Below are 10,611 nucleotides of genomic sequence, written 5' to 3'. Positions count from 1 at the left end.
GCAAAGGCAAAGTATAAATTGGAACATATTTTCTTCTCCTTCTCTATTTTTTTTAGTTTTATTTTGTTTATAAACACACACACACACACACACACACACACACACACAGAAAAAGCTGCCTTGTTAGGTGGCTAATGATCAACTTGTTCTTGGTCTGAACTCTACACTCAGTTGAACTCCCTCAAAGGCATTTCTCTATAACCAGTCACATAGGAACCACACCTCACAGGGCTGCTTTTCAGTTCTCCATTCTTTTCAAAAGGTATCTGTCAGATACTTGCTTCTAAACCTTGCTTTCCACTGTTAACTCAGCTCATCTTCCACAACACGGCAATAGCTGCCATTACTATTCCCATCTCCTGCCTCTCCTTTGCTGTCCAATTTTTCCTGTTGTCTCTGCTTTCTTATTTCTACAGAACGATCTGGCTCTCAATTTATGGTTTTGATGCTCTGAGTTCAGACATTTATATTCCTGTCCAATAGTTTGTGAAGCCCTCATATTCTTTGATTTGGTGTTTTACTGGGCTGTCCAACTCACTACCTTTCTATTCCAGAAATCTTTCCACTATTCACAACTCTGCTCAAATGTCACCAGGTCTCTTAAGTCTTTACAGGGAAGATGCTCTTTGTGCATTTCTTTGGAGCACACAGTGGCTGATACTTACATATGGATAGACTTGTTTGAGTCTTGTCTTCTATAAAATAGCTAGTTTAGACATCACCTGGTCTCTGGATGCAAGGGGTGGTGCCTTGTTCCAAATGAACTGATTGGAAAAATATAAGTTCAAGAGAGTATTTTACATGAGGAATGAGTGAAAAGGGAGACCAAGTAGATATTACGTTTACACTTGCATCTCTCCTATATGTGGGGCATATTAACCAGAGAGAGTATTACTTTGTTTTGTATACTTTAATGGTTTGTATTTCAAAAAGAAAGCTGAGGTGTAAAAAACTATTGACTTCCCCAGAAGTTCTCTAAAAGTCCTTGCATATATGATTCATATTCTCAGACATGAATAGATCCTAATATGATTATCAAGATGAAATGTGTTGGCTAGAGTTACCAACTCATTTCCTTCAACTTTTTCCCAGCTCATTACAAATATTTTTCCTCAATTGGGCCGGAGGGGTGGCGCAAGTGGTAGGGCATTTGTCTAGCATGTGCTAACCTAAGATGGACCACGGTTCGATACACCAGTGTCCCATATGGTCCCCCAAGCCAGGAGCGATTTCTGAGCACATAACCAGAAGTAACTAACCCCTGAGCGTCACCAAGTGTGGCCCAAAACTAAAAAGAAAGAAAAAAAAAAGAAAAATATTTTTCCTCAATTGCTAAAATTATATATTACTTAGAGGCAAATTGGATAATATATAGTATTTTATCTCAGTGGCCTTTTAAAATTTTTTACTATTGTTAAAAACTATTAAACTTTTTTCATTTGTTTTTCTTTTCTTTTTTTGTTTGTTTGTTACTAGTTCACACTGGCGGCGCTCAGGGGACCATATGGAATGCTGAAAATTAAACCACTGTCAGTCTTGGGTTGGCCCCATGCAAAGCAAATGGCCTACTGCTGTGTTATCTCTCTGCCCCCTGTTTTTCTTTTCTTTTCTTTTCTTTTCTTTTCTTTTCTTTTCTTTTCTTTCTTTCTTTCTTTCTTCTTTCTTTCTTTCTTTCTTTCTTTCTTTCTTTCTTTCTTTCTTTCTTTCTTTCTTTCTTTCTTTCTTTCTTTCTTTCTTTCTTTCTTTCTTTCTTTCTTTCTTTCTTTCTTTCTTTCTTTCTTTCTTTCTTTTCTTTCTTTCTTTCTTTCTTTCTTTCTTTCTTTCTTTCTTTCTTTCTTTCTTTCTTTCTTTCTTTCTTTCTTTCTTTCTTTCTTTCTTTCTTTCTTTCTTTTTCTTTCTTTCTTTCTACTTTAACATTTATTTCATTTGTTCATATTGTTATGTGAACTTGACTTTCACTCCATAGAATTTGTGGGTGAGTTGTTTGTCTCAGAACTTCCATTTAGTTGAGGGTAAATCTGAAAGATAATTAAGTTTACCAATTTTTCTCTGAGTTTAAGATGCTATGAGGAATTTGCAGAGTATATAGGAAAATTTTAAGTGTTTAAAAAATTAAATTAAATGAAAAATAAACAAATTTATTCTTCCTGTTCTCCATCAAACTTAAGATGTACTTATTTTTTTTAAAGGCTTAGGCATACAGGAAAGGTTAATTTTTTTTTTTTTTTGGTTTTTCGGGCCACACCCATTTGATGCTCAGGGGTTACTCCTGGCTAAGCGCTCAGAAATTGCCCCTGGCTTGGGGGGACCATATGGGACACCAGGAAATCGAACCACGGTCGCGATCTTTCCTTGGCTAGCGCTTGCAAGGCAGACACCTTACCTCTAGCGCCACCTCACTGGCCCAAAGGCTTAGGCATACAGGGAGAAGCACTCTGGGAAGGAAAGATGAGGCAGCACCTCATTATTACCACCACATTACCAGCTTGATCAGCAAGGTACTTCTTCCTGAAAACGATCATTTCTAACTACAAAACAAGCACAGGGATGAGGAATGGCCATTTATTTTTGGCCCAGGGCTCATAGATGAAGCTGATCTCTTCTATGAATTTCATTCAGTGCTCATATCTTAGGTGATGTCTATTATGTTGCTTGACCATTCCTACTTGGCTGAATTCTTCTCTGAGCCATTCTTCTACAGTAAATCATGGTTGAGGGCTCTGTACTTATTCCTGTAATCTGCTCTTGCCTGTAACAAATGGTTACAGACAGAATTGCAATAGCATGATGTTTTAGTGGCTTGAAGCAAAGCACCTAACAGACTTTCACGCCTCTTTTCTCTCCTCAATCTTGTATGTGGGTGGTTGGGGTGGGGCATCTATTTGAACTTGATAAACAAAACTCATCACTTTCAAGGATACAGGTTGGCCAACTGTACCTTCTGACATTCCCTAGCAATACACATAAGCAGAACAAAATCATCAAAGTGAGGCTCCTTTTAACACATTGCAGGGATGTCTCAATGTTTTCTTATTTAGTGCTAACAGGGAAATGAGAACTCCAAGCATTCAGGGTCTCATTGAACATCAATGTACTTCAAAATTTATACCTGTAATTTTCCACACATTTGTGCTCTTGCAATGAGATGCTCACTTTAAGATCTTATGGTCCTTTGGACCATGAAATATGCCACTATTTCTCTTTTCAAATAGCATTTTATACATTGGGACTGATAATGAAGGCTGTGTGATACCTATATAAAAGGTCAATAAATCTTTCATATTAGAGAAAATTCCTTTTATCACCTGGTAGAAGATGTCCAAATTTTCTATTTTTCCATCTTAGGAACTTTTCTCACCTCTTTTACTAGCTATTACATATTTATTAAGTGCTACAGCTGTGTTTGTATAACACATTTTCATACTCAATTTTGTCCTTGAACAGTTTTTACCCCTAGCTATAAACTTATCTGAACCTTAGGGAGCTCATATTTAAATTGTCTGATGGTTTTAGACCAATATTATTGATTAGGACTCAGATTCATTTAGTTAGTCTCTTTTTCCACACCATAGACTCTTCAAATTAAGTCAGTCTTGCAAAAAACAAGACGATGGCTATTTATATTAAAGGTTGAAAATGAATGAATATTCCCAGCTCAGTCAAGGCAGTCAGTCACACAAGACAAGACACAGCTCTCTCTAACATGTAGAGAATGTGTCTGCTTTGGACAGCAACCAAATGACACAGGAAGATTTCCCATAGACTAAATAACTACTGTTCAGCTGGGGATATTATTGACTCAGAGGAGAGAAGGCAAGAAAATTGAAATGTTTATTTCTGTATCAAGGTGTAGGTTAATGTGGTCAGAAATTCCTTTTAGGGCTGGAGCAGTGGTGCAGTGGTAGGGCGTTTGCCTTGCCCGTGCTAGTCTAGGATGGAATGCAGTTCGATCTCCTGGCATTGCATATGGTCCCCCAAGCCAGGAACGATTTCTGAGCGCATAGCCAGGAGTAACCCCTGAGCGTCACTGGGTGTGCCTCCAAAACCAAAAACCAAAGAGAAAAAAAAAAATTCCTTTTATATACTACATCCTTGAGTCACAAGTGGATATGGTCCTCTGAGCCTGATATGTCTTCATCTCATTTAAGAGATTCTCAAAGGTTTGCTTGACTGCTGAAAAAAAATCATCTCATAAGAATTGTGTTTTGGGGATCGGAGAGATGGCCTGGAGGTAGGGTGTTTGCCTTTCATGCAGAAGGACGGTGGTTCGAATTCCGGCATCTCATATGGTCCCCTAAGCCTGTCAGGAGCGATTTCTAAGCGCAGAGGCAGGAGTAACCCCTGAGCACTGCTGGGTGTGACCCAAAACCAAAAACCAAAAACCAAAAAAAAGAAGAACTTGTGTTTTGTTTTTTTGCAGTGCTGGGAATTGATAACATGAACTTTCTTAATGAAAATTTTAAGAAATTTCTACAGAAAGTGTGGTCACTAAGTGAAAGCATTTCCACATTCAAATTAAGCTTTGCTGACTAATAAATTGGAATCCAGAAACTATAATGAACCAGGATGAATTCCTGTTGCTCCACTTACAGTTTCTTGAGGGGACAATCTCTGACCCATTGAATGGGCTTTTCAAAGCTATTCTGAAAAATAACCAAGGAAATAAGGAAATAAGGGAATAAGAGCTATAAGGAAATGTATATCATATTTTTCATAATGAAATACTTAGAAAAACAAGATATCAAATGAGAGATTGAATACCTGATAAATCTATAAAACAAAGTGCTAAATAGACATGAAGGCAGATGATCTATAACTATCACCTTTATCTATATTATCTATCTATATCTACACACATACTTTTTTTGGGGGGCACACCCATTGACGCTCAGGAGTTACTCCTGGCTATGCGCTCAGAAATTACTCCTGGCTTAGGGGGACCATATGGGACGCCAGGGGATAAACTGCGGTCCATCCTAGGCTAGCGCTTGCAAGGCAGACACCTTACCTCTAGTGCCACCGCTCTGGCCCCCAAGTACACTTTTTTATTTGTTTGTTTTGGTGTCATACTTGGTTGTGCTCAGGACTTAATTCTGGATCTGTGCTCTGGAATTACACGTGGTGATGCTCAGGGAACCATATATTGTGCAGGGGATCAAATCAGGGTTCAATTCAAACCAGGAATTGAAATAGTCAAGTGCTAGGCAAGCACCATAGCCTCTGTGCTCTCTCTTCCATCCAGATGGACAATATTTAATCAAACAGAAGTGGTCTAACATTTAATGGGGAGGAACATGTTTCAAAGCAATGTAATTACATTTTCAAAAGAGAAAGAGTTCTTCTTTCCTCTTTAAATTATTGTTTTTTGAAATATTCTAAAGCCAACCCAGAATTATTAAAAATTATCTCAAGAAAAAGGGGGTACATCTAGGGGCATCATTTGAGAATTTAGGTGGCTGTGGAATGGTTGGTAAACATTTTAAAGTGTAATTTTAATATTGATCCTTCTTATTGTTTGCCTAAGTGGAATGTTTCATGACTTTAGGATCAGGTATGGATGTGACTCAAGAGGAACACTTGCCTTGCATGAGTGAAGCTGTAAGTTTTTTCCTGGCACTGACAATATCTCCAAGAAGTAGCAGTGGAGGAGACTGGGATTACATAGGATAGAAATGTCCTATGTCCTTGGACAGGGGTGCAGTCCTTCAGGGGTCTGGCTTTTCTGGACCTCCTTCCTTGTCATACTGGCTGGCAGAAACATGCTTTTTTCTTAGGAGGAGTTGACCAACCAGGAACCCAGGAAAATATAAACAAAATTCTCCAATATTTTCTTCCCTAAGGCATTTGGCAAGAGTGGAAGTTGGTGGCTGTCTTCTCTTAGCTGGTTGGGCTTCTCTCCTCCCACTGCCCCTTGTTTCAAAGCAGAAAAATCTATGCTCTGAGGGTAAGTGGATTGAAGAACTATCAGATAGAGATGGATGGTGGCAAAGCTAAGTGAGAAAAATTTCAGCAGAAAATTGTTTACTCTTGCTCAGATATAGAGGTGAAAATAATTGACTGGATTTTGTTGCATTTCTGTTCAGTAGTCCAAACACAGCTTCCAGCTTGCAGTGTGGTATTAAAGGCTTCATTCTTGATTTTTGATTTTTCATGCACATTCATGCTCCCTCGAGATCCACCTTGGATTTGGCTGGATCTAATACTACATTCTTTTACAAACTGAGTTTGTTCTGCACTTTCCTTTAGGTGGACAGATTTGCTGGTGAAATAGGGCATAGTTTTCTTAGCAACTTTATATGATAATCTAGATTGTTAACATACATTATAATGATTAATATATGGTAATTTCCATACCAGAATGCTGAAGACCAAAAAAATAGAAATTCACTTTTAAATTTCTCATTGGTCCAGACAGATACTACTGGGCACAAGATGCTTGTTTTACATGTGGTTGACCCTCGTTTGATTCTTGACACAATGGCTCAAACAAGGAGTAGCCCTTGAGCACAGAGAATTTACAATGCACCTCCCCAAAGTTTATCATTGGGTTTTATCCCCAAAGTCTTCCACTCTACTTAGCTTGTTCTACATTTTCTTTTCTTTTTTCTTTTTCTTTTTTTGGTTTTTGGGCCACACCGGCTGTGCTCAGGGGTTACTCCTGGCTATCTGCTCAGAAATAGCTCCTGGCAGGCACGGGGGACCATATGGGACACCGGGATTCGAACCAACCACCTTAGGTCCTGGATCGGCTGCTTGCAAGGCAAACACCGCTGTGCTGTCTCTCCGGCCCCATCTTGTTCTACATTTCTTTAGAGTGTATATGCACTATGTTATTAGGTCACAATAATATTTAAGTTCTTTTTGTTACAGGAATGCTCACTCTGCATTTTCTCTTTCCTAGCAGAATTCAGCAATTTTTCCTTTCTGTTCATTAATTTATTACACCTGGTGCAAAGTTCCAGCGGCTTTGCAAAGCATCCCAGAGTTGAACTGATAGACACGGCTCCTCTCTTCCTGGGGCTAACATCTTTCCACAGGGCTCAACATGGGCTTCTGGTATTGCTAATGACACCAGCAATTCTAGAATCATGAACCCACTAAAAATTGTCATAAGAAAATCACGGGGCCGGCGAGGTGGCACTAGAGGTAAGGTGTGTCTGCCTTGCAAGCGCTAGCCAAGGAAGGACCACGGTTCGATCCCCTGGTGTCCCCCCAAACCAGGGGCAATTTCTGAGCGCTTAGCCAGGAGTAATCCCTGAGCATCAAACGAGTGTGGCCCGAAAAACAAAAAACAAAAACAAAACAAAACAAAACAAAAAAAAGAAAATCACTGAAGGGCACAAATAATATCATAATCTTTTGTGTCACAATTTGCAATAATGATTAGATTATGAGCTCCCATTTGTTACTTGTCATGTATGCCACCTACCATCTGAGATTTGGGATGAACACAATGGGAAAACTGTTCCCTTTTTAGTTTCTTGGTGGGGAATCAGGACTGTATGTTCTATATGCATATCAGTTTTACAAGCTGGAAGGACAATCAATACTCCTCCTCCCTACTGAATCTGAGCCACTGCCTCAAAGAAACCTTTGTGAATAGAGAAGGGAGGAATAAGGAGGAGCATAAATAAAGAAAACACTGAAACATCATCAGTTTCTTTATAGCTGTAGAACATCTGCCTTCATTTCCTAGAAGAATCTCAGGACCAAGTCCTTGTTCCAATACCAACCCAGCATAGGCAAGAACCCAAACAACAGAGATAAAGGAGAGTCACAAAAAGTTCTGGTAACTGATGCCAATCTTATAACAATGAGCACATCTTTTGTAAGGACTGCTGTGATAAGAAATATTATACCATCTTTCTCGAGGGTTGTCAATTATCAGTACAAATTATAACATAAGTCTTAAAAGGTGGGAAATCCTCTGTGTTTTGAACTCTAAAGGTCTAGAGTTTCTGCTTCTCTAGGAATTTTGGATTGTGGCAACATTTATCTGTGAAAAACAAGCAAAATAATCATCATATTAACCATTGAAAGTTTTTGATAAAGTACTATTAACTATCTATACAAATTTTACAATTTGATCTATACAACTGATCTCTATAACATTTTTTTGTTTGTTTTTAGGCCACATCCAGTGTGCTCAGGGATTACTCCTGACTCTCAGGAATCATTCCTGGCAGTGCTTGAGGGAACATTGAGATGCCAGAGATTGAATTTGTTAGCTGTATGCAAGGCAAGGCAAATACTCTAACTGTTGTACTATCACTCTGACTCTCTAGAACTTTATTTATTTATTTTTTTTGGTCACACCCGGTGGTACTCAGGGGCTACTCCTGGCTCACTACTCAGAAATCGTTTCTGGCTTGGGGAACCATATGAAATGCTGGGGATGGAACCTGAGTCTATCCTGGGACAGTAGTGTCCAAGGCAAATGCCCTACCACTGTGGTGCTACCACTCCGGACCCACCAGAACTTTTTAATCTTGCAAAATGGAAATCCCATTTCTCTAGAAGAACTCTTTTTCTTTGCTCCAATCACTGGCACCTATAAATTCTACTGTTGTAGATATCTCTTATAAATGGAATTGTGTAGCATGTCTTTTTATGACTGGTTTATTTCCATTAATATCATATTCTCAAGGTTTTTATGTAGCATGTGTTTTTTTAAAGACAGAAATATTTTCATAACAATATTCCATTTTCTGTATTATGCTAAGCAAAGTGAGTCAGAGAAATAGATTGTGGTATATAGAAAAATAGTATGGTAATAATACCCAAAGAAAATAGAAATGAAGATGAACAGAAAGACAGGTCCATGGTAGAAAGCTTGCCACAGGAATGGAAGAGCCCATTTAAAGCAGAGAAGGAACCACTATGACTGGAATAGTTGAAAATTATCGCTTTGAGTGCTGAAAGGAGTTAAAATAGTGTGGTGATATCCCTTCTAACCAAACTGCAAACTACAGTGTTTAAACAATAATAAAGGAAGAGCAAGAATGAGAAAGCAAGAGAGAGATAGAGGTAGACAGGGAGACATAAGAAAACTGTCTTTCATAGAGGCAGTTGGGGAGACGTTGATGGTGGGAAATGTGCACTGGTGAAGTGATGGGTGTTGGATATTATATGACTAAAACTCAATGATGAACAACTTTGTAACTCTCACAGTAATTCAATAAAAATTTATTAAATAAAAATATTCTCTTGGGCCAGAGAGATATCCTGGAGTTAAGGTGTTTGCCTTTCATACAGAAGGTCATTGGTTCAAATCCCGGCATCCCATATGGTCCCCCAAGCCTGCCAGGAGCGATTTCTGAGCATAGAGCCAGGAGTAACCCATGAGCACTGTCGGGTGTAACCCAAAAACCAATATATATATATATATATTCTCTTAAAAATTTCATCTTCTATGTATATGCCATATGCTTTTTTTTTGTGGGGGACCAGCTATCCAGAGCTCACCAACCACATGCTTTTTTATTCATCAATCCAAATCATATTCCACCTCTTAGTTATTGTGAGTAATACTGCAATGCACAAGGATGTGCAACTATATCTTCAAGATCCTGTTTTTTAATTATTTTATAACATCCAGAGTTGGAATTTATGATTCATAGAATAGTTTTGTTATTTTTTTCTGAAGGCCCCCATCAATGTGAAGATCTGAGGATTTGGTTCTGCTCAGGCCCCTTGATGCTAGTGATCATGGGGCTACACATGGTATGGGAATTTCTAGAGCTGCACTTGTGATGCTTGGGGACCAGGAATTAAACTGGGTTCAATGGCAGGCAAATCATACACCTAATCACCTGTATAATTTCTTTCATTTACTTGTTTATTTATTTATATTTAAATTTTGGATTACACCCGGGTGGGCTCAGGGGTTACTCCTGGCTCTGTGCTCAGAAATCACTCTTGGCAGGCATGGGGGACCATATGAGATGCCGGGATTTGAACCACCATCTGCCCTGAATTGGCTGAGTGCAAGGCAAACACCCTACCACTGTGCTATCTCTCTAGCCCTCTATTTAATTTTTAAGGCATCTCCATACTACTTTCCATAATGCTTTTTCATTTTACTTTCTTATCATCATTGCACAAGAGTTTTAATCAGTTCACATCCTTGCAGCACTTGTTACTTAAAAAAATTAAATCAGTGGTCATCAGACAAGTATGAGTTGATGTGTCATTATATTTGGATTTGCTTTTACTTGATAATTAGTGATATTGATCATCTTCTTATATGTTTGTTGGATACTTGAATATCTTTGTAATCTAACCATAGCACAGCCAAGGGTTTCCAGCATTTTTTTCAGATGTTAATTTTTCGATGTAGAAAGATTGGAACATGGTCTCCTGTGTTTGACAACCAAAAGGCAATAAATATTTCACTTATGTTCTAAGTATTTTTTTTTAATCCTGGGTTTTTCCTGCTATTTCACTTTGAAAAAGTTCAAGATACCGATTGTGGTATGCCCAGGGGTAATAAGCTATTGATGGGTATAATGCGGAAAAGGCCAGCTGAACAGATAGATTTCATTTGGAAAAGATAATTTCCTCTTCTGGCATTTTGTATCTAAAAAGAGATGTCTTGAATAAAAAAAGACA

The sequence above is a fragment of the Suncus etruscus genome, chromosome 1 (genome assembly GCF_024139225.1).
Source record: "Suncus etruscus isolate mSunEtr1 chromosome 1, mSunEtr1.pri.cur, whole genome shotgun sequence".
NCBI classification, from domain to species: Eukaryota; Metazoa; Chordata; class Mammalia; order Eulipotyphla; family Soricidae; genus Suncus; species Suncus etruscus.
Note: the sequence above shows the minus strand (reverse complement) of the source record.